The sequence below is a fragment of the Neophocaena asiaeorientalis genome, unplaced genomic scaffold, assembly GCF_003031525.2.
Source record: "Neophocaena asiaeorientalis asiaeorientalis breed wild unplaced genomic scaffold, Neophocaena_asiaeorientalis_V1.1 scaffold540, whole genome shotgun sequence".
Taxonomy (NCBI): Eukaryota; Metazoa; Chordata; class Mammalia; order Artiodactyla; family Phocoenidae; genus Neophocaena; species Neophocaena asiaeorientalis.
The window spans coordinates 5,116,526-5,141,535 of NW_020172141.1; positions in this window are offsets into that span (position 1 = coordinate 5,116,526).

Below are 25,010 nucleotides of genomic sequence, written 5' to 3' on the forward strand. Positions count from 1 at the left end.
TGCTGCATTGGCAGGTGGATTCTTAACCACTGCGCCACTAGGGAAGCCCTCAAACATTTTTTTCAATACACAGATAACGTGGTGATTTTTATAAACTTAAAATGTTTTTGTTTTCCTTTTTTTTCAGACATTTCCTTATGTATTCACAAATAATGCATGGTGATACTTTTAAAACTTTTTAACCTCTTTTTGGTTTCATTTTTCACTTCAAACATTGAAAAATAAGGCACGGTGTTGTGAAATGAAGACAAGTGCAAGGAGATAGCACAAAGAGATGGCTAGTTGCCAACCCCAGGATCTGTTATTCCCATCTTAAAGCCCCTGATTTTCAGCTGGTCAGTTGGTCACCTGGAGTAGGGCCTACACTTCTCACTTCCTAGGTGGCGGGGGAGGCCGCATGAATAAGTTCTGGTCAATGGGATGAAACACAAGTGTTCCATGATGGTTTCTAGAAAGCTTCCTCAAATGACAGCTCCTGGGTGCCCTTCGCCCTTTCTTCTCTGTTGCTTAGAAATGGGATGTGGTGCTGGCGTGCCTTCTGGGATTATGAAGTCAGGGATGCACCCTAGGGATGGGAGAGCACAAAGCAAAGTCAGCCTGAGCCATGGTTGTCTGTGGAGACACCATGGCCGCCCTGGGCTGTTCACACTTGGCCTCTGATATGTAGGAGACACCAACTTTTGTCTTGTTCAAGCCATTTCTATGTGTTTGCTGTGGATCGCCGCACGCGGGGTGGCCCACAGCAACAGGCATTTATTATCTCACAGTTCTGGAGGCCAGAAGTTTGAAGTCAGCATCGCTGGGCCACGTCAGGTCAACAGGGCCTCTCTCCCTCCCTCCAGAGAGGCTTTAAGGGAGAATCTGCTCCTGGCCTCTGCCAGCTTCGGGGGCTGCCAGCCTTTCTTGGATTGTGGCTGCATCACTGCAATCTCTGCCTCAGTCTGCACACTGCCTTATGTGTGTGTGTGTGTTGAATCTCCCCCTGCCTCTCGCTTAGAAGGATATGTGACTACATTCAGGGTCCACCTATGTGATCCAGGAAAACTTCCTCATCTCAACATCCTTAACTTGATTAGATCTGCCAAGACCCTTTTTCCAAGCAAGGGAATATTTACAGGTTCCAGGGATGAAGACTTGTATCTCTGTGGGGCCATTGTCCAGTCTATTACACCACTGTTATTCATGTCCCTGTTACTTAGCACTGAAGGGAGACCCCAGTGAATAGAAAAGAATACATGCAAAGGAATGTTCTGGGCAGCAATCTGTGTTGTAGCGAAAAGGATGGACATGATCTCCATGATGAGCTGACTGGGGAACATACGAACAGATCATGGTCTGATATCATGGGGCCTTATACAGTAATGAAAAGGAATGAGCTGTGGCTACATTTATCAACGTGGATAAATCCCCTGCAGAAGGCTATGCTGAGCTCCGTGCTGGGGGTTGAGGGCCAAGAGTTGAATTGGACCCAGCCCTCCCCCAAAGGAGCCCCCAGTCCAGTGATGGACCCAGACCCAGAACCAGACATAACAGCACAGTGTATATACAACGGCAGTGTGTCCTGGGACCTGTGGTTGTGCTGGGAGCTCAGGGAAAGCTTCACTGAGGAGGATACTGAAGGATAACTAAGTTTGCACCAGACGAGCTTGGGGGAGGGGCATTCCAAGTGCGGAGGAGTCCAGGGGCAACGGTGTGGCTGTGTGAGAGGAGTGAGGGGAGCAGCTGCAGGCAGGGTGTTGCCAGGGTCGGGCAACAGAGCTCCCAACAAGAGAGGGGACTTCCTGGCCCAAGTGACTGAGTGTCACGAGTGGTGTGACCAGGCTCTGCCCACCCCTCCAAGTGTCAGCGGTCACCAGGGTGACCACCTTCCTCATTCGGTCCAGGGTGGAAAGACGTTTCCACAACCAGGGATGACAGTCCTGAATTTTCCCTGTGTGCAGCTGTTTTCCCTTTGCCATGCGCTTCCCTCCCCCAGCGACCCAGTCATTCCCCACTGTTCTCTGCACGGCTCTGCATCCCAGTAGCTACACAGGTAAATACAGAAGCCACTATTCTTGCATTTTTGGTTGGTAACTCCTCTCCATTTTCTTATCTGAAAAAGACAACTACATCAAGCAATAGTTAGAAATCCATGAGGATGGGCACGTAATGTATAAAGATGAACTTTTTGACAGTAACAGCATGAAGGGGGGAGCGACTGCAGCTATTTAGGAGCAAAGTTTTAGTAAACCATCGAAATGAACATTAATCTTGAAAACATTATGTTAAGTGAAAGAAGACAGACATAAAAGGCAACATATTTTATGACTTTATCTGAAATGTCCAGAATAGGCACGTCCGTAGAGACAGAAAGTAGATTAGTGGCTGCCGGAGTCCGGGATTGTGGGGGTTGGGGGAGAGAGCAATGGGAGTGACTAACTTCTTTGGGGAATGATGAAAATGCTCTGAAATTGGATTGTGGTGAGGGTTGCACAGCCTTGTGAATATACTGAAACCCACTGCACTTTATACTTTAAATTAATGAGTTTTACAGTATGCAAGTTATTTCTCACTTAAAAAAAAAAACCAAAAACCAACCCTACCACCCTGTGTGTAGCCATAGGAATGTACTCGGGTGCAGTAACGGACAAAAACAACCCCCCAGAGCAGCTGCACCCAGGTGTCCACCCCAAGTGCCACTCCGAGTAGCAGCCAGGCGGCACGGAGCGCGGTGTGTAAACGGGACCGGAGGTCAGGCCGCGGTGCAGATTCAGATTCTCAGCGTATAGCCCAGAGGATCTGAATTTCTCACGCTCTCCCAGATGAGGCTGGTGCCGCTGGTCTTAGGACCACACTTCCTGTAGGAAGGCAGTTCTGGTTACCTACTGCTGTGTAACAGTCCTTCACAAAACACAGAGGCATAAAACGATTGTTTACATGTCACGGTTCTGTGAATTGACTGGACTCGGGTGGCTCCCATGGGGTCTCTCATGCAGCTGTAGTCAGATGGTGGTTGGGGCTGGAATGCTCCGAAGGCAGCTCACCTGGGCTCACCTGTCTGGTACCTGGGCTCACCTGTCTGGTACCTGGGCCGGGATGGCTACAACCGCCAGGGCCTGGCCAGGCCTTGACCTCTCTCCATGCAGCCTTCTCACATGACTACCTTTCCACATTCCTTAGAGTAGTCTGCTCTGTGACATTGGCAGCTAGCTTTCCCCGGAATGAGTGTTCCAAGACAGGAAGTGGAAGCTGCAAGGTCTGCTGGCCTGAGCCTAGAAATTGGAGCATTATCGTCATTCTTTGGGGTTCTACTGGGCAAAGCAGTCACAGGGCCCGCTTGAATTCAAGGAAAGATCGCATAAGCCCTCGGTGGGAGGGATTTTAAAGAGCTTCAGCGCCATTTTTAATCCTCCAAAAAGGTTCTGCTAGATTCCTCGGGAAGAGCTTGTAGGTGCACTGTTCCCTCCTGAGTTCTCGTACCTTCACGACAGTTTCGTTGCCACCTGGTTTTGTTGTAGATCTAGTCTGTGAGACTGGGTGTGCTATCCTGGCTGAACTGTTTCTGTGTAGGAATTTGTGGGTATTGAAGTACTATACCACCACTGACACCATCATCCAAGACTCTTCCCTCTGTGTTTCAATTTGAACCTGTATATTTTTTTCACTCCTGATACAGGTCATCACGCAGTGTGGGAGCCACAGGGCTCATAGAACATGTAGGAATGTTCTGGCCAGTGAGCCCTCATCTGCCTTTGGCTGTGTGACCTCTAGAGACTTGAACTTTCTGAGTTTCTTCATTAGAAAATGAAATACTTACTTTGAGGAGATGCATTAAGAGATGGCAGATTAAAAAAAGAGAGAGAAAGAGATAGCAGATAAAGGCACCTGGCACATGTTACACAGTCAGTAAAGAGTAGACTTGAGAAAAATAAAAAATAAGACAGTTGCCAACAGATTGAAGAGAAAAACAAAGACAGATTGGAGGTGTGGGCGGGATGGTAAGTCAAGCCAATCCTTCTAGAGCAATTGGTAATATTTTACAAGAGCTGGGCAGCTGTTCTTTCCTTTGGCCTGGAATTTCCCCATCTGGGAATACATTCCAAGGAAATCATCCCCAAGGGGCAGATATGCAGTTTCTCTGCAGACGTTTTAAACAGCACTATTCACAATAGGAAGTAACTGGAAACAAAACAAGTGACTCATTTAAAAAGTCTTGAAAAAGCAGAGGAAGAGAGCAAGACAGCAACAGAAAACAGAAGTATAGGGAGTTCAAGGGGTTAGTCCCTCCACTAAAGCAACCATTAAGCAAAAACTGACAGAACTGACTTATTTTGGAACTCTGGAATCCAACCAAGAGCTTACAGCAACCAGGGGAGTGTTTAATGAAGCAAAAAAAATGTTAAGTTTCAGTGAGAGGGGATTGTGGTGTCTTTTCCTTCCCACCCACCATCCCCCATTGCCCTGCACACAGGTGGCTGTGGAAATGGTAGCCCATGTTCCTGGTGTGACATGCTGAGCCAGGGGTCAATGTGGACTTTGTTTTCAAACACTGCGCTGGAAAGTTTCAACCAATTTGGCAGTTCCCTAAGGTACTGGTGCTGAGGTTTTGCTTGGTTTTGTGCCCCCTCAGGTTGAATCCACTTTCAGGAAGTGACTGTCAAAAGCATTCAAAGACATAGAATCCCCTTAGCCATCTGGGGCAAGGGTCAGGGTCAGTGGACAAGGATATCATCAGATACTAAAAGGCCTGGGAAGAAGGAGGCTGCGGAGGAAGATACTGGGTGGAATAAGAGCTTTGAAGGACTGTAGCATATACCACGGTATCTGGACTACAATGAACATGCCCAGGGCCAGACGCATACACAGAAGGGATCTCATAGGATCCTAAGCCTACAAGTCTAGCTGACCTCTAGGCTCTGCATAAGCAGGAGATGAAGCAGAGTCCTAGGTGGCCTGGCCAAGCATTGTAGGAGCACCCCAGGTCAGATCCAATCTGCAAAGACTGGGAGAAGGGTTATTTCTTCTTCTTTTTGGCTCCGGGCTTTTATGAAAATTTCTGTCCACTGAGATAATAGAACAGAGAGTTCAGTGATGGCACATGGCAAGAAATACAGTTTTTACAAAATAGTTTTGAAAAGTCACCAAAAAACCCCACACAAAACAGAAAATGTCAGTTCTCCACAATCAATAACAACAAACTCTGGGGAGAGGGAAGAATCTGATTTTCAGAGTTATCGTTATAATATTCAAAATATCCAGTTTTCAACAACAACAAAAAATGACGAGGAATGCAAAGAAAGAAAAGAGTATGTCCCATTCACAGGAGAAAAAGAAATAACGAGAAATTGTCCCTGTGAAAGCTCAGATATTCAACTTACTAGACAAATACTTTAAGTCAATTGTCTTAAATATGCTTCAAAAGCTAAAGAAGCCCAGGAGAATGATGTAAGAACAAATGGAGACTATTACTAAAAAGATATAAATTATGAAGAGGGACTATACGGAAATACTGGAGATGAAGAGTTAAGTAGTTGAAATAAAAAGTTTGGTGGGGTATCAGAACCAGATCTGAGCAGACAGAGGAAAGAATCAGCAGACAAAGAAAGAGCAAGTGAAACCATCCAGTCTGAGGAGCAGAGAGAAAAAATCATGAGGGAAAATGTTCAGAGCCTGAGGGATGCGTGGCCCATCACAAGATATACCAATATATGCATTATGAGAACCCCAGAAGAAAGAGAGAGAGAGAGACAGAGAGGGAGGGGCAAAAGAATATTTGAAGAAATTAAGGCCAAACACTTCCGAAATTTGGTGAAGTCATAATCTGCATATTCAAAACCTCAATGAACTAAAAGTGTGACAAACCCAAAGAGATCTGCAAGAGACGTATTATATTCAAATTCTCAAAAGCCACATACAAAGAAAAGGATTTGGGAAAGTTAGAGGGGTAGCAAGCACCAGAAACTTGTCTCCCCACCTAGACAAGAATTGCCCAGGCAAAATCTGTCTCTTGTAAATATTTTGGAACTCTGGAGTCTATTGGAGGCTTGTAACTTCCAAGTAAAGGCGTGGACAGAAAAGGTGGTTAATCTCAGTCAATTTTAGCTCTTAGCAGCATATTAATTCCTCCTCCTACCCCTCAGTGCCATGACAGGCAGCTGTTCACGTGTTCTTGGAGCAGCTTGTACAAGGTTGGCAGAAGCCGGGCAGAGGGGAGGACCATGTACTTCAGATACTGCACATCTGCCCTCTAATCACTGATTGCTGCTTCTGATCACACAGGTGCAGACCCAGAGGCAGGGCTATTGTGGCTCCTCCACCTAGTGTTACGAGCCACGCCCTCTCTGGCTGAAGTGACTTCCAGGGGATGTAAAGGACCAGGCCTTTTTTTTCTTACTTTATTTTTCTCTCTTCCCCATTTTGGGAGCCAGACATTGAAAAATAAGACATTCAAAAGCACCTGCAATACAGAAGAAATTAGAAAATCATCGTGCATGACCACGGGAAAATGCAGACCCAAAAAACAACAGACAAGGGATTTCCCTGGTGGTCCAGTGGTTAAGAACCCATCTTGCAATGAAGGGGACGCTGGTTCAATCCCTGGTCAGGGAACTAAGATCCCACATGCCACAGGGCAACTAAGCCTCAATGACGGAGCCTGCGCACCACAACTAGGGAGATGCCCGTGCACTACAACGAAAGATCCTGGGTGCCGTAACTAAGACCCAACACAGCCAAAAAATAAATAAATACATAAAAACAGAAACAAAATAACAAAACAAAACAAAGAAAACCACCAGGCAGGACTGTAAGTTTACACCTCAGGCTGATCCTCAGCAAAGACACAGCTACAGCAACTAAAAAATCAAAATCAAAACCGGCAAGTTCTGGGGAAGAGAGGGAATCAGATTTCCAGAAGTATCACATTATTAGGTTCAAATGTTCACTTTTCAACAAGAAATCACAAGGCATTAAAAAAAAAAAAAAAGGACAGCATGGCCCATTCGACAAAATAAATAAACAGCCAGGAGAAATAGTTCCTGAAAAAGACCTGGTGGCAGATTTACCAGATAAAGACTTTAAAACAACTGTCATAAAGATGGTTGAAGAACTAAAGGAAGATGTGAAGAAAGTCAAGAAAATGTATGAACAAAATAGAAATATCAGTACTTCCCTGGTGGTGCAGTGGTTAAGAATCTGCCTGCCAATGCAGGAGACACAGGTTCGAGCCCTGGTCCAGGAAGATCCCACGTGCCGCAGATCAACTAAGCCCATGCGCCACAACTACTGAGGCTGCATGCTGCAACTACTGAAGCCCGCGTGCCTAGAGCCCGTGCTCCGCAACAAGGGAAGCCACCGCAATGAGAAGCCTGCCCACTGCAACAAAGAATAGCCCCCACTCGCCGCAACTAGAGAAAGCCCGCATGTAGCAACGAAGACCCAATGCAGCCAAAAATGAATAAATAAATAAATAAGTAAATTTATTTATTAAAAAAAATAAATAAAGCTAATGGGGCAAAATATTAGCAATAGGAGAATGTGGGTAAAGGAAAGGGTACACAAGTATTCTTTGTATTATTCTGATTCTTGAAACATTTCTGTACATTTGAAATTATTTACAAATGAAGTATTTTTAAGGTATCTGTGTATACTGATAAAGTTTTCGTCACTTACTCATTCTTTCACTCCTGCAGTGTGTACTGAGTTCCTTCCATGGGCCATGCGCTGTGTCAATGCTGGGGATCCCCCTGAGCAGCCCCAGTTCCTGCCTTCGAGGCCTGTCCTGTCTCAGCAGACGTGTCAGCAACACATCACATAGCTGAATGGCTCCGTGCAGTTATGGTGTGTGTGTATATGGGTCCTAGCCGGGTTTTCTTCTCACTACATTTCTCTGACTCCAGCCTCTCCAAGGGAGAGGCTAGCCTTTTATCCTCATGCGTTTGGGGCTGCTTGGCCATTTTAGAAAAGGACCAGGGGAATGACCTTGGGCAAAACAGGCCTTGAAACCAGAGAACAAAGGCCCTGGGGGCCTGAGTCCCAGCGACAAAAGCCAGGCTCCCAAGAGTAAAAGATTAACTTTGTCTCTGTTACACTCTCAAGTATACCTAGTTGCCACAAGACAAGAAGCTCAATTATCAATTTTAACCTTATCTGTTCCTGTGCTTTCTTGCAGAAAATTCTCATTCACTTCTTTCCCCTCACAGAAGCAGTCCCTATTCCCGATAGATAGCCACCATGGCTGCTGATCCAAGGATTTTGACGATTTCTGAAAATTACCAGTGATCATGAGACAAAACCTCCCTTTTGTTATGAAAGCAACTCACCCCTCCTGCTCAGGGAGCTGGCACCTTTTTTTCTGCCGTCTTCCTTGTGCACAAGCTGTCTCCTTTAATAAAAAGCTTTGCTCAAAAGCCTTGTGGAAGCGATATTCATTTCTAGGGTATTGCTGTCCAAGAGTCTGGAAAGGGCCCAGTGACAAGGACACTTGAAATGGAAATCTTCCTGTCTCCATAGAAATTCTGATGTGAGGGAGGACGATGATGGTGAGAGTAAAGACAAGGACCACATCCAGACTGGAAAGTAAGAAGTGAAACAATTTCTCTTCCCGATGGCATCCTCTTGAATGTAGAAAACTCTAAGGTATCCACCCAAAATTATTACAACTAATAAGTCAGTCCAGGAAGATTGCCGGACACAAGATCAGTGTGCAAAAATCACTTATAATTCTACACACTTGCAACGAACAATCCGTAAGTAAAGTTCAGAAAACGACTCTATGGCATTAAACAAAAAAACAATAAAATGTTAGGAATAAGTTTAACAGAAGAACTACAAAACTTCCATTCTGAAAGCTACAAAACATTGTTAAAAGCAATTAAATAGGATCTAAATAAGTGGAAACATGGTTTTATCAACCTCACTCAGCTGTTTCTGGAACTCTGTGAGTGCGTAGGGTAGTCATGCAAAACAAGGAGCAACTCGTGAACTGAGGTTTCAATAATTATCACAAGACCAAAAGAGAAAAAAATGACAAAAACCTGTGCTTTATTCTGGGAGTGATTTTGTAGGATTATTCCATGCTTTGCCCAACGAAGTTTGATGCCTGAACTTGTCACATGTGGATCTGTATGCACGGTGGTAGCCACACAGCAAGTGCTTTGCCAGATTGACATTGTGAAGATAGGTTTTTCCTTATTAGTTTCCTGTCAACATTCTCTTTTCCTCACTCTGGCTCCCTCTGCCTTCCTGCCCTGTGTGTGCAAACATGGGTTTACAAGGGAAGATGTAGGATCTCAAATGAATTGAAGGTGAAATGCAACCACGGTGCAGCATCTTTCCCCATTCTATTTTGTATTCTATTTTAAAATCATACATGTTAGAGATGGATGAGCTCGCATAGCCTCCAGCACGTGGTAGGACCTCAATCTCCATTTGTATGCAACTGAGTCAAAGACAGAATCACTGAAGACGTGGTCTCAGAGGATGGGGAAGGTTTAGACAAGCATATTCCATGGAGGTGACCTCTGGGAATGTCTACTTTTTTACAAAGATGTTAAGCCCACGGGAACCATACCATCTTTTCGACTTTTCACTAAAGTAATTGACTAAAACACCTGATTATCATGAGATTTGAACCATTTTAAGCCATTAAGTTGGTGGTGATTGTGTACAATTTGTACCCTTTAAATATGTACAGTTTGTTATAGATCAATTATACTCCAGTAAATTTTTTTAATGGCAAAAGATCTGAACAGACACTTCACCAAAAAAGAGACATAGGAGGTAAATGAGCAATGTCATGAGTCCGTAGAAAGATGCAAGTAAGAAACACAACATTCCTCTACCCTATTAGAAGGGCTTAAAAAACAAACCAAAACAAAACAAAAAAAACGCTGACAAAACCAAATCCTGATGAGGAAATGCGACAGCTATAACTCTCAGACCTTGCTGATGGGGGTGCAAAACGATGCAGCCACTTTGGGAAGCATGTTGGCAGTTTTCTATAAAGTTATACAAACACTTATCATAAGACCCAGCCATCCCATTTCTGATATTTACCTAAGTGAGGTGAAAACTTATGGTCACATGAAACCTGTACCTGTGTGTTTATAGCAGCTTTATTCATAATAGTAAAAAACTTGGTGCCGAATTTGACCAATGCTTTTTCTGCATTTATTGTGAAGATCGCTTTTTTTTCACCTTTATTCTATTAACATGGTAAATTGCGTTGATTGATTTTCAAATGTTGAATAAACCTTGTATTTCTGGGATAAACCCCACTTTGTCAAATGTATTTTCATTTTTATATATTGCTGGATTTGATTTGTTTTGTTTTTAAATTAAGTAATTAATTTATTTACTTTTGGCTGCATTGGGTCTTCGTTGCTGCGCGCGGGCTTTCTCTAGTTGTGGCGAGCGGGGGCTACTCTTTGTTGTGGTGCACAGGCTTCTCATTGCAGTGGCTTCTTTTGTTCCAGAGCATAGGCTCTAGGTGCGCGGGCTCAGTAGTTGTGGCACGCAGGCTCAGTAGTTGTGGCACACGGGCCCTAGAGTGTAGGCTCAGTTGTTGTTGCGCACGGGCTTAGTTGCTCCGCAGCATGTGGGATCTTCCCAGACTAGGGCTCGAACCTGTTTCCCCTGCATTGGCAGGTGGATTCTTAACCACTGCACCACCAGGGAAGCCCCAGGATTTGATTTATTAATATTCTGTTAGCTATTTTTGTGTCTCTGTTCATGAGGGATATTGCTATGTAGTTTAATTTTCTTCTAATAATTCTTGTCTAGTTTTTATAATAAGTAATACTGGGATCATAAAATGTTTTGGAAGGTGTTTACAACTTCTTTATTCTTCTGAGAGACTTTGTATAGTATTCTTTCTTTCTTAAATGTTTGGTAGATAGGAAAGCTGTCTGGGCCTGGAGTTTTCTTTACGGGAACTTTATAAATTCAAGTTCTTTACTTGATATGAAACTCTTCATAATTTCTAGTTCCACTTAAGTCATTTTTGGTAATTTGTGTCTTTCAAGGAATTTGTCCATTTCATTTAAACTCCCTTATTATTATTTAACACTTGTATGATACATAGTGATGTCTCCTTTTGCCCTTCCTGATGTTGATAATTTGTGTTTGCTGTCTCATTTTTCTTGAGTATTTGAGCTAGAGGCTATCAATTTTGTTGATTTCTCAAGACAGCTTTAGATTTCATTGATTTGTCTTCTCAGTATGTTCATGTATTGGTTTAAATGGTCGAGCACAATTAAAAAGCTGTCTTAATGTCCTTGTCTGCTAGTTTCAACACCTCTGTCATTTCTGCATGTTTCTATTCATTGATGTGTTTTCCTAGTATGGGTCACATTTTTCTGCTTCTTGGCATGTCTCCTAATTTTTTATTGGACACAGGACATCATGGATGTTATTTGTTGAGTATCTGGACTTTGTTGTCTTCCTTTGAAGGGTGTTGGACTTTGCTCTGGAAGGCAGGTAAGTTACTTGTTGATGTGTTCGATCTCTTTGAGACTTTTAAAATAGTTTATTTCAAAATAATTACGGAGTCACAGGAAATTTCAAAGATAGTACAGAGAGGGCTCATGAACCCTTCAGTGTTTTCCCCATGTCTACATCTTCCATAACTATTGTACAATATCAAACTCAGGAAATATATGTTGATAAAATATGTATGTATAATTCTGTGCCATTTTATCACATGTATAGATTCATGTACAGCCGCCCACCCTTACCATGGTTTTACTTTCCAGGGTTTCAGTTACCCACGGTCAACCTCAGTCCTAAACTACTGAATGGAAAGTTCCAGAAGTGAATAATTCATTAAGTTTTAAATCGCAGGCCTTCTGAGCAGCGTGATGAAATCTCCCACCGTCTTGCCCGGGATGTGAATCTTGCCTTTGTCCAGCTTAGTCCACCTGTTAGTTGCTTAGTAACCATCTCAGCTGTCAGACCAGCTGCCTTATTTTACTTAATAGGTCCCCGAAGTGCAAAAGTAATGATGCTGGCAATTGGGATATGCCAAAGAGAAGCCCTACAGTGCTCCCTTTAAGTGAAAGGGTGAAAGTTCTCGACTTAATAAGGAAAGAAAAAAAATCATCTGCTGAGGTTGCTAAGATCTACGGTAAGAATGACGTTTTTTTTAAATTGAGGTAGTTAATGTACAATATTATAAGTTTCAGATGTACAGCATAGTGATTCACAATTTTTAAAGGTTATATTCCACTTAGTTATTATAAAATATTGGGTATATTCCCTAGTTATTATAAAATATTGGGTATATTCCCTGTGCTCTACAATATATCCTTGTAGCTAATTTATTTTATACATAGTAGTAGTTTGTACCTCTTACTTCCCTACTCCTATCTTGCCCCTCCTCCCTCTTCCCTCAACTCACTGGTAACCACTAGTTTGTTCTCTATATCTGTGTATCAGTGAGTCTGTTTCTTCTCTTTCTTTCTTTTTTTTTTTTTGGCCGCACCACACGGCACGTGGGATCTTATTTCCCTGACCAGGAATCAAACCCGTGCCCCTTGCAGTGGAAGCAAGGAGTCTTAACCACTGGACCACCAGGGAAGTCCCTCTGTTTCTTTCTTTTACCTTCACTAGTTTGTTTTATTTTTTTAGATTCCGCATGTAAGTGATATCATACAGTATTTGTCTTTCTCTGTCTGACTTAATTCACTTAGCATGATACCCTCCAAGTCCATCCATGTTGCTGCAAATAGCAAAATCTCATTCGTTTTTATGGCTGAGTGATATTCCATTGTGTATATGTACCACATCTTCTTTATCCATTCCTCTGTTGATGGGCATTTAGGTTGTTGATTTTCGTATTATCTTCGTGTTATTGATTTCTATTTTGGTTCCACTGTGGTCAGAGAATACACTCTGTGATTTCAATTCTCTTAAATTTGTCACAGTTTGTTTTGCAGCCCAAGATGTGGTCCACCTTATTCACAGTCACTCGAAAGCACGTGTAGTCTGCTGTTCTGTTGTTGGGTGCAGTGTCTGAGAAGTGTGAATCGGGTGCAGTTGGTTGATGGTGGCGTTGGGTTCTTCAGTATCCTGGCTGGTTTCTGTCTGAGGCTTGTTTTAAAGTTTTCCTAGAGGAAGGTAGGTTAGCTTTCACCCAGGGGTAGTTTGGACTTACTACGCAGACGTGGCGGCTCCGGGGTGTCTGCTGTGTTCCCCTGGCCAGCACTGAGGAAGCTACCCTGGCTGCTCAGAGCTTGAACATCTTTCCCTGTGAACTCTGGGAATTTGTCAGCTCACAATTCCCTGGTTGTACGTCTTTGTGCAGTTATACTCTGTGCATGCAAGTCACGCACTTGGCAAAACTCCAAGGAATTCCACACACAAAGGAATGGCTCATTCTCCCCAGCTCTGATCTCCACCCCCTCCACCCACCGAGACCACCAGCCTCTGTGCCGTCCCCTCTCTGCACCCAGGATCGCCTCTGCTCACCCGACCAGGGCAGACCCAGGCTCCCCCTCCCCCTTTCTCATGAGTCCGAGCCCCTGACCCGTGGTTGTCCAGAGTTTGCAAAGAGCTCTTTGATAGGTTTTTCCCAGTTTCCTAGTTGTTTATCAAGGAGGGTTAAGTGCAGTCCTTTCTACCATATCATGCCTGGAAGAGGAAGTCTGTTTCATATTTTTAACATTCTGAGAATAATAATGTCACATGGCGACACGGGGAAGTGATGGCAGTGGAGTTTCAAGTTCTCCTTTTATTTTAAGTGTTGCTGAATAGGAAAAAAAGAAAAGACAGTTACAGAGGCAACCTGATGTCAGGGATGAAGCAGTGGATGGAACTCCAGCCATCCTGCATGCTGCTGCGTCCTGTCCACCTCCCTTCCACCTCCTGTCGTCTGGAGTCAGACCTGTTTGTCTGACGTAATCCTCACTCAGGGCGGGCTTCCTTGCCCCCCGCAGGCAGAGTTAGTGGGTCTCTTCTTTGCCACCCCCTCTGCTGCCTCACTCACTCGCTCCACCCTCACCCCAGTATTTGTCTCCTTCTCTTCCAACACCTGTGACACTTCACCCAGATGGTCACCTCAGCCTGGGTGTGGATGAGCTGGTCTGGGGAGAATGTGTGGGAGAACAAAGACCATAGATGGTGTCTGGAGATCCCAACGCCTGGAGGAAAGCAGAGGAAGAGAGAGGAGCGCAAAGTGGACTTGATAAAAGCTCAGAGAGGTCAATCGACTTACTCAAAGCCACACGCATTCACTTCGCATGCCTCTATGTGCCTTTGTGGGAAGATCAAGGGTAACGTTAGCCGGTTTGCACTGGTTTGGCCATCCTTGTTTCTAGCTGGCATCCACTCTCACTGACCTGTGTGGCCTCTCCTAATTGGTTAAGATCCACTCTGCACGAGACCTGCCCCCCCACCCCGCCCCTGGCCCCGGGCAGGTAATATTTTGATCTGCTTAACGGAAGTGTACTCTCTCCTCACCCAATATTGTCTGCAACTCCAAATCCTCCTCCCGCTGTAGCCTCAGGAAGAGACAGCACAGCAGGAGGCAGAGAGAAGAAAGGCGTTAGTTCTTGATTTTCCAGTCATCTGGGAACTTCCTCACAGAGCAAATGGTTTGAGAGAGAAGGGTTTGAGTGGCAGAGGGGAGGCCTTGGGCTTACAAACACCTTCCCTCTCTTGAGATTTAGAGCAAAGAGGACACCTGGTGAGTAAGACAATTTCCCATCCCACCCAAGCCTCTAAAATGAAAGGAGTTTCTCTGTGCTGGAGAAACAAGCGGTCTGGAGGGGAACAGCCAGGGGTGCAGGGAGCTCCTGCTCCGGCTGTGCTGTGCGGCCGGCTGCTGTGGGCAGTGGGTAAATAAAAACCCCTGCTGGCTTTGGATGGGCTGGGAGTGCAGAGGACTGTGCTCGGGGAAAGGCAGGCCCCGGGGGTCTGCGTCCAGTGTCTGGAGTAGAGGCAGTCACGTGGGCTGACCCATAGCCTGTCAGGGCACTGAGGGGGTAGGCGCAGGATTCCCCAACACCGTGTGGGCACAGGGGAGATGGGGGCGTTACAAAGCCAAAGAGGCTGGGTGGTGGTAGGGTACACAGAGCGGACATGACTGAACACCTCAGGGACCAAGGCCACGAATGCACCAAGGATGCCAGTAATTTGCGTAGAAGTGGACACTGCTGGCCCAGTCCATGCTGGGCACCACGTAACCCTTGAACTTCAATGCAGCAGCAGGAATAGTGGAAGAGACTGTTGCTGACTGAGCACCAGCTCCAAACATTCGGCAAGGTGAGACTTAAACGTAAGGCGGTATCGAAGAAGGACACAGCTGCGTTTCTTGTACATCCACATTTGTTGTTTGAGATCCGCACACGCTGCGCTCCAGTCTCAAACGTTCAGATGTTTTTCTTCTGCACCTACTATGTGTCATGCCAGGCTCCAGGATGGCTGCAGCACTTGCCACACAGCACTGTGGGCCCAGCCAAGCTCCAGAGTCCGACCTTACTTTGCATCCTGTCTCCATCACACTAGCCGTGTGATTGTGGGTTGTCTGACTCTCAGTTTCCTCATCTGTAAGCAAAGCTAATGATATAACTTGGCAAAGTAGAACTAAAAACAAAACCTTCCCCCAGCCCAGACATCTCCACAAAAGCACTAGAAAAAGAAAACTCTTTAACTGTTGAATAGGCATTGAACTGGAACGTGATAAGCATCACAGACCACCTGTTAAGAGTTTGCAAGGACAGAAAGGAATCCACTCCTTTACACAGCCAAGCGCACTCTCCATTGCACGTGTGTTCTTGAGCTAAACAATAACTAGCCCTCTAGTAAGAGGATTCAACTGTACCATCTATCACATATAATTCATTCTAATTTTACCTGGTAACTGGGGAGATTAACTGTGCCTCCAAGTGAGGGTCTTTGGCAGGAAAGAATTCAAGGGTGAGCCATAGTAAAGTGAAAGAAGGTGAGAGCAGCCCCAGGGTATGGGGTTGTTAGTTTTATTTATGGCTGCATTGGGTCTTCGTTGCTACGCATGGGCTTTCTCTAGTTGCAGCAAGAGGGAGCTACTCTTCGTTGCGGTACGTGGGCTTCTCACTGTGGTGGCTTCTCTTGTTGTGGAGCATGGGCTCTAGGTGCGCGGGCTTCAGTAGCTGTGGCTTGTGGGCTCTAGAACGCAGGCTCAGTAGTTGTGGTGCATGGGCTTAGTTGCTTTGCAGCATGTGGGATCTTCCTAGACCAGGGCTCGAACCCATGTCCCCTGCATTGGCAGGTGAATTCTTAACTACTGTACCACCAGGGAAGTCCCAGTGTTGTTAGTTTTTATGGGCTGAGTAACTTCATAGGCTAACAAGTGGGAGGATTATTCCAACTATTTGGGGGAAGGGGCAGGAATTTCCAGGAGTTGGACCATCATTGCCCACTTTTGGGCCTTTTATGGTCAGCCTCAGAACTGTCATGGTGCCTGTATGTGTGTCATTTAGATGCTAATGCATTACAGTGAACATATAATGAGGCTCAAAGTCTAGTCGAAGTTGAATCTTCCACCATCTTGGGCTTAATTGGTTCTAACCAGTTTTTGTTGTATCCTCAAAGGCTGTGTCATTCTTTTAACGGTTGCACCCTGCCCCCTTCCCTCCTGTCTCATTCCTCTCTCAGAGATTTCACTCCCATATTCTTATCGGAAGAAGAGGGGTGACAGTCCGTCTTCTGTAGCTTGTTTCAGGGCTGAGTAGGTGTGTTGACCCTGCCTATCAGGGAGTAAGTATCTCTGGATGCCTGATCCACGGGTCCCAGGGGCAGGACAGCTCCTTGTTTTGAGTCAGAGGGCAGCAAGGGCTGGAATCCTGGCATAGTCCTCATCTTGATGTGGAGCTGTTGTAACTGCTCCATAGCCTTCCTACAAATCTTCTTGATGAAGCACTTTTGCAACAGCATCAGAGTACAACAATAACTATCTATAGATGACAAAAGACTTAAAAAGCCACAGTTAAACACTCGATTACAAGGTAATAGACAAAGAAACTCGATTACTTCTGTTACACACAACATTTTAAGGTAATAACCAGAGGGACTTCCCTGGTGGTCCAGTGGTAAGGAATCCACCCAAAGTTAGTTGAAGGTCAATGAACTTCAGTTAGAGTTTGATATTTGGGAAGTTTGTCAAAAATATCAAAAAGCTTTCAAAGCACTTTGTCAAATAGGATCACTGGTCACTGTGAAACAACACTTATTCACTTAACCAAAATGACAGAATATTTCAAAAGCAAATACAGATCACTTAAATGCAAAGAACCTCATACAATCTGTCATCTAAAACAGGATTCCAAGAAAACTTTGTTCTCTTAACAGAGAGAGAACTAACCTCCAGTCTTGTACTAGCCTACTCTTAATAACAAAATCCATTTACCTAATTAAATTCAATCCAATCTTAGCCAATCCTGACCATGTACAAAAGCTTTTCTCAGGGCTCCTTTTCCATGAGCCTTCTACAACTTTTTGTATCCATACTATTTTGTCCCTTATTTTCTTTTCCATTCAGAAACAACCAGCTCTAGGACAAAACTAACCTTTTTCTCTTTAACAAAATGCATTTCCTCACACCTTCTTTTACTGAAAGCACACATCTTACTTTCCTGGAATAATGAAATGTTTCCCTTCTTGTTATTTTTTAAAATATTTATTTATTTACTTGGCTGCATTGGGTCTTAGTTGCGGCACACGGGATCTTTGTTGCGGTCTGCGGGATCTTTTGTTGTGGCACACAGGCTCTTCACTGCGGCACATGTGGGCTTCTCTCTAGTTGTGGCGCATGGGCTCTAGAGCATGTAGGCTTAGTTGTCCCGCGGCAAGTGGGATCCTAGTTCCCCGACTAGGAGTTGAACCCGCATCCCCTGCATTGGAAGGCAGATTCTTAACCACTGGACCACCAGGGAAGTCCCCCCTTATTATTTTAATAGCTTTAATTGCATATATTATAATTTTAACCCTTAAAAAGCTTAATCTCCAGTGAAAATCAAGAAACAAGTGATTGTGATCTGTTTCTCCTGATTGGGAAACTTATGCTTTAGTTTTCCTCTTCTAAGAAGGCAAGCATAGGTAGACTTAGACCTGCCCAGCAATTAATGTTCTAGTATTCTATCCTATTTGAAATGACCCAGATAGTCAGTGAGTTCTCTTCATTTAACTTGGTTTAGTTTCAAGTTACCAAAATCTGGAGAGACCATATTAGACATTCCCAAAACATAATTATTCCTATAGAGTTTACCTAAAAACTCTTATCTCATTTACATTTACTTTCCTTAAAAGTTTCTTGGGAGTTCCCTGGTGGTCCAGTGGTTAAGACTCTGGGATTCCGGGACTTCCCTCGTGGCACAGTGGTTGAGAGTCCGCCTGCCGATGCAGGGGACACGGGTTCGTGCCCCGGTCTGAGAGGAGCATGCCACACTACTGAAGTCCACGTGTGCTCTGCAACAAGAGAAGCCACTGCAATGAGAAGCCTGTGCACCCCAACGAAGAGTAGCTCCTGCTCGCCACAACTAGAGAAAGCCTGTGTGCAACAATGAAGACCTAACGCAGCCAAAAATAAATAAATTAATTAAAAAAAAAAAAGACTCCGGGCTTCCACTGCAGGGGGCATGGGTTTGATCCCTAGTTGGGGAACTAGGATCCTGCATCCCATGCAGTGTGGCAAAAAAAAAAAAAAAGCAAGTTTCTTCGCATTGAGTTACTTTCCTTGTTGGCAAATTTGCAACAGGCATAAGGTCTTATTTGACCTCTAGTAAGCCTAGGTACAGCAGAAATAGTATACTTAATATTGTAAAGACACATCTGTATTAATCAAACCAAGAAGCTTAAGCAGCTTCAATACCAGATATAGATTCAGTATTGAGTATTTCCCAGTTTCATTCTGAAATTCATTCTGGCCAGTTTCTTTTATATTTCTGAGTATTTATATAAGTGCTTAATTTCCTTTAAGCCACTTAAAAAATATATTTATTTATATTTTTTGGCTGCGTTGGGTCTTAGTTGCGGCGCGTGGAATCTTTCGTTGTGGTGTGCAGGCTCTTTGTTGCAGCGCCTGGGCACATTTCTAGTTGTGGCATGCAGGTTTTCTCTTCTCTACTTGTGGCATGTGGGCTCAGTAGTTATGGCGCACAGGATTAGTTGCCCCGTGGCATGTGGGATCTTACTTCCCGGACCAGGGATCAGGGATCAAACCTTGTCCCCTGCATTGGAAGGTGGATTCTTTACCACTGGACCACCATGGAAGCTGCCTTAAAGCCATTTAAATAGAGCTCTTTTACAGATTAATTTTGGTAAGATACATACAAACATGCAAACAAACAGAGCCCTCATAGTTGCCATTCCAAAGTTTTAGCCATGAATCAGGTAGAACAACGTAAAATCCATCAGTTGCAAAAGAGGTAGAATTCAAATCGGGTTTCTGGTAGATGGAACAAGCCAAGGTCACCTGTCTAGATGGATCCCTTTTAACTAATATTTGTGAAAGGCACTTAGACTTCTATTCGTCCTTGACAGTCAAGCTCCAAATTACCTACCCCCTTTCCTGAAATTTGCATTTTAAAAAGAAGGCAGAGATAAGGGTTCCTGGAGAAGATCAGGTAGAACATTTGCCTCTCAGAGGCATGAAGAGAAAGGCATGTTCCTCCTAGGATGATTTTGTTCCCTTAAGGCCAGAAAAAAATTTTTCCCTCAACACTTACAAGCCTCTTAAGATAAGTAGGGGAGGTTTGGGGAGTGGTAAAAGGATTTGTAGGTTTCGGATTATTTGGGGCCACACCTCTGGTCCTGTAAAGACTAGATGTGTAAATTAAGGACAGCTTTTTGTGTTTTCTCTCAAAGAATTTGGTGGCCACCTCAATGATACCAAAAGACTTGACACCTAGGTTGGAATGTTTCACTTTCCCTCATTTACCTTAGGGGAGAAGGCCCTCCCCCCCAAAATTCCTATCAACTATGGTCAGTTTAGTCAGACCGGTGACCTCCCATTTTGTTAACCTATTTGGGAACACTTTTGAGCATCCACCCTGGGTTTAAGAAATTTTCTAATTATGGCCCTCAGTTGGCCTTTGATCTGAAGAGGCTGGCCTACAGCCCCACGTGGTCCCATTTCTGAAGGTAGCCTGACTATTTTTAGTCCATTCCACTTACCCCATGGTTACCCTCTACTCGAACGCTACAGAGTGGAGGCATTTGTGGCATTATGTGGCTGTCTGGATTTGTCCACTCAAAGGCAAAGAGGTATTGGGAGTGTGGGTGCAGGGGGATGCTAGAGAAAGCATCCTTTAGGTCTAGCACTGCGAACCAGTTTGCAGTCTCTGGGACTTGGGTCAATATGGTGTATGGATGAGGGACTATAGGGTGAGGGTGAACTGGAACCACTGCCGCATTAACTGCCCTCAGGGCTTGAACAAACCTGTATTCTCCACTCTGTTTCTGACGGGCAGAATGGGGGTATTACACAGAGATCAGCAGGGTCGTAACGGCCCATATTTTAAGAACCTGGTTATTAAAAGTTGGATACCTGTTGAGCCTTGGGCCTCAAGGGACCCTGTCTCTTCCATGGGTAAGCAGCATTGGGTTTTAACGAGATATGAGCTGGGAGCACATTAGTAGCTTTGCCAGGACCTCAGTGTCCCAGACAGTGAGGTTCACTTGTGATATAATATGGGGTGGAATGGAGATCTCCTCTGGCTTGAGACCGAGGCAGGTTCGCACGGCTGGGTGCCTTCTCTGTGAGGGTCTCCAAGTTTGGAGTACTGTCTGGAACTTAGTGAGCAAGTCCCTTCACAGCAGGGGATGGGGCACTCAGACATGAGCAGAAACTGATGTGCAAGGGTAAAATTTCCTAGCAAGCAGCTGGCGGGCGGGGGGTGTGTGGTGTACTGAATCACTTGGTTTGGGCCATCCATCAACCCCCGTTATCATACAGGATTGTACAAGGGTCCAGGGAAGTCGGTCAGCACAGAGTGGGCAGCCCCTGTATCTAATAAGAAAATAACTCTTGTGCTGGCCACGTCAATGGCTGCCTGAAGCTCCTCTGGAGACGTGACCAGGAGTCCTTTGGGAGCCATGGACGGTCCCAGGCCCCATCAGTCTTTGGTCCTATCAACCATCGTTGGTGTGGGAGCCCTGAGTCGCCTTTGGGACTGAGGGCCGTCCCACTTCCAGTGGTCCTTGTGTTTACATTTTGGACAGGGTACTGCTGGCTGCCTTCCTCATGGGTGACATTCATCTTCCTGGCTGCGCTTCAAACAGATCCCTTCTTGGCAGGGCCGTGGCTCTGATCCAGACTTCCTGGATCCTGTCCCTGCCATGGACTTTCTCAAGGGAGGGTAACCCTGAGGTGGTGCAGGGGCTAGGGCTGCAGCCAATAACTGTGCCTTTGTTGTTGTCCCTGATATCCCAAAATGTAAGAAGAGAGTGTGCTGCCACAGACTCTAGTGGGTGGAGCTCCTCAAGGGAGTGTCACAGAGGTAAATCCTGATGGCAGTGCAGGAGACAGTGTAATTGGCTTGATCCATGATGGCTCCCAACTCCAGGGTAGGGGATCACGGCAGAGGAGATGTTTAATTAAGCAGGGGAAACTGGGCTTGTGGCTCTCAGGCCATGAGAAAGGGTCTGTTTGGCAAAGACAACAGTGAGGTCCCTGTGGGCACCTGAAATCTTTCTGAGAAAGAAAAAGAGAAACAAATAGAGCTGAAGGGTAGGGCTGGAGCTGTAGTGATAACAATACAAGGCAAAAGCTCCCCTCAGGATATGTCTTTGTGCTGTTGAGGAGGGGCACCTCTTCACAGAAGTAAAACAGAGGTAACACCCCATCTGCTGGCAGAGCTGGCAGGGAGGCTCCAGGACCTGTAGACAGTCTAAGAAATCAGGAGGGGATGAGAAAAGGAGGATATAAGAGAAATCTGGGACAGGAGGGAAGGTGTACAGCCAGGACACTTCCTAGGCCAGAGATTCGTAGGTCCATTGAGAAAGGAGCTCCACCACTACCTCTGCTCAGGGGTTGATAAAGTCTGAGACCACCATGTGTGACCAGGGGTGCAGTGAGGCCGTGAGCCCTGAGCGGCACCCAGGGAGGGCCGAGCCACAACCTAGCTGGAGGCTCCTGTAGTGCCCCATTTGGGCCCCCTGATGCAGTTCTGGCATTCTGGAACCAGGCTAAGACTAAGAACAAGTGAGGAAGCGGAATCGGGCTTGAGGAGCCACGGATGGGAAACTCACCCAATCAAGTTGCCGATGGCTGGCCACGGTCTTAATTTGGAAGTCCGAGTGATGGTCCCTGTGGATCATCTTGGGTCCAAAGAGATAGAGTGATAGGGAGAATGAGGGAGATTGAGGGGAGAAAAGCCCTGGGCCCGGCAGGCTCCTTCAGGGCCAGAGAGCTGGTCTCTGCCCAATCTCGCAGGCAGCGTCAGCCGCCACCTAAGGGCTACTTGAACTTTCAGGGCTCGGGACAAGTCCCAGCCACCCTCCGCAGAGGGGAGCCATAGCTCAGTAGGCGGATCAACACTATGCCCTTTGATGTCCCTTTCGTGGCCGCCACAAAAGGTGCTGCAGGAGAACGGGGGAGTGAGAGAATAGTCATGTCTCAGGTCTCGCGCGAGTTCCTGGGACGGATCAGACCCGCAAGTGAGGGTCCTTGGCTTCACACGGGAGAGAATTTAAGGGCGAGCCATAGTAAAGTAGAAGTGAGTTTGTTTAGAGAGATATGCACACATTCCTCAGGCAGAATGCAGTCCCTTTCAGAACGTGAGAGCCGCGCTGGGGTGTGGAGTTTTAGTTTCTCTGGGCTGGGTAATTCCATAGGCTGACAAGTGCGAGGATTATCCCAATTATTTTGGATAAGGGGCAGGGATTTCCAGGAATTGGGCCACGGCCCACTTTTTGTTCTTTTATGGTCAGCCTTCGAACTGTCTTGGTGCCTGTGGTGTGTCATTTAGATGCTAATGCATTACAGTGAGCATATAATGAAGCTCAAGGTCTACTGGAAGTTGAATCTTCTACTATCTTGGGCCTGATTGGTTCTAACCAGTTTTTATTGTATCCTCAAAGGCTGTGTCATTCTTTTGATGGCTTTGCTCTGTTCCTTCATTCCTGTTTCAGGGGGAGCAACAAACTTCTATCTTTATGACAGGAGGTAGTTTTGCAACTTAGAAGGAGACTCCTACCCACCCACAGTCACTTGGAAATAGCTGTGCTGGATCCTTCACATTTCCGTTTCAAAGAGATGGCTCCCAGGTTCTTGAGAACGACATTCCTGGGTCATAAATTTGACAAAAGACCTATCTAGTCTTCCAAAGAATTTATATACATTTCAAAGAGATGTTACCAAACTGAACTTGCATCTGCTCACCTGATGCACAGCAAAGCCAACCTACCGACGCAGGGTTGTGGTGAAATAAAGTACAGCATTTACCGCAGGGCCAAGTAAGGAGAATGGCAGCTAATGCTCAAAAGACCCAAACTCCCCAATGGTTTTCAGGAGCGTTTTTCAAGACAATATTAGGGGTGAGGGTTCAAGGGTGTGTGATCAGCTCGTGACCATTCTTCTGATTGGTTGGTGGTGAGGTAACAGGGTCGTGTTTTGGGAATCTCAATTATCAATTTTTTGGCTCTCACCGGTCTGGGGTCTATGTGCTGGTGGGCAGCATGCAGCTAACTCCTTCCACCTGGTGGGGGGTTTTAGTTTCTGCAAAACAGCTCAAGGATATGGCTCAGGGTGTTATCTGTAGCCCTTGAGGAGGAACTAAAGGTTCTTAATTTGTTTATGGGTAAACTATTATTATTTTATCTTGCTTGACTGCTTTCCTTTGTTTCTGCATTTTCTCACTTCTCTGATTAAATTTGCTTTTTGGAACTTGGGAAAGCTTAGGAGGCTAAAGCCTTTCTACAAACAAGAAGCAGGGGACACGGGGGTGAGGGTGGGGTGTCTGTCCCCTGGAAGGTCCTGCAGGGTCCTGCTTTGTTTCAAAGAAGAGAAAGCACTTACAAGTTTTCTAAAGTAAATGCTCAAAGAAAATGGAGGGGAGGGAAATCTCTTATTTAAACTGAGGAAATTAAGCCTTTTATTTTAAATTTGTATTTATCTTTACAATCTACTTCCTGCTCGATGCTCTAAATTCCAAAAATCCATGGGGGAAATGGCGGGGAGTGGAGGGCAGGGGAACTAGGGGAAGGAAGGGAGTCACTAGGCAAAAAAGCATTTGACAAAATCATTCTCACTACAGTTGATCCTCAAGGAGGATGAGTTTGAACTGTGCGGGTCAACTGGTATGAGAGTTTTTCTTTTTTTTCTATATAAATACTAACTACAGTACTACACGATCCATCGTTGGTTGAATCCTTGGATGTGGAACCACGGACACAGAGGGCTGATCTTGAAGTTGTAAGTGGACTTTTGACTTTGCAGGCATTGGGGCCCCCAGTCCCCAAGCTGTTCAAGGATTAACTTTATATGCATTGCAGTACGTGACTCCTGGAAATAACAGTGCTTCCTCTCTGAATTGTTATGGATCCCTACTCTCTCATTGTCTTTCCCTGGACTTTTCCAAATCAGCTTTGAATCCATTCACTGTGACATCAGTGACATTTGTTGCAACATTTTAGAAATTGCTTGACATTGTAAGAGGTAAAGGGTTGTAGGTACGTTGAGAACTGAAAGATCAGGAGCTACTAAAGAAAAAAATATTCAATGACACAGTAAGGTGGATTTTATTCAAGGGGGCGGGGATATTTCAGTAGGTGTAGGGACCACTGCCACGGAATCTTGCAGTTGGGGATAGAGATTGGGCTCAACTCTGAACACAGCAGGAGCAGTGGAAATTTATAGCCAAGGAACATGGTGAGGTTGGTGGATGGAAAATTACTAAGAGGAAACATCGGGGCGGGGGCGGGGGGGTCAGGGTTTCTGACATCACATCAAGTTTCTGATGTGATGTCAGAAACTTGATGTTTCTGGCTAAACTGACCAGGCCTGGGTGATCAGACATCACCGAGGATCGTAGAGGATGAGGATCCAATCAGATATG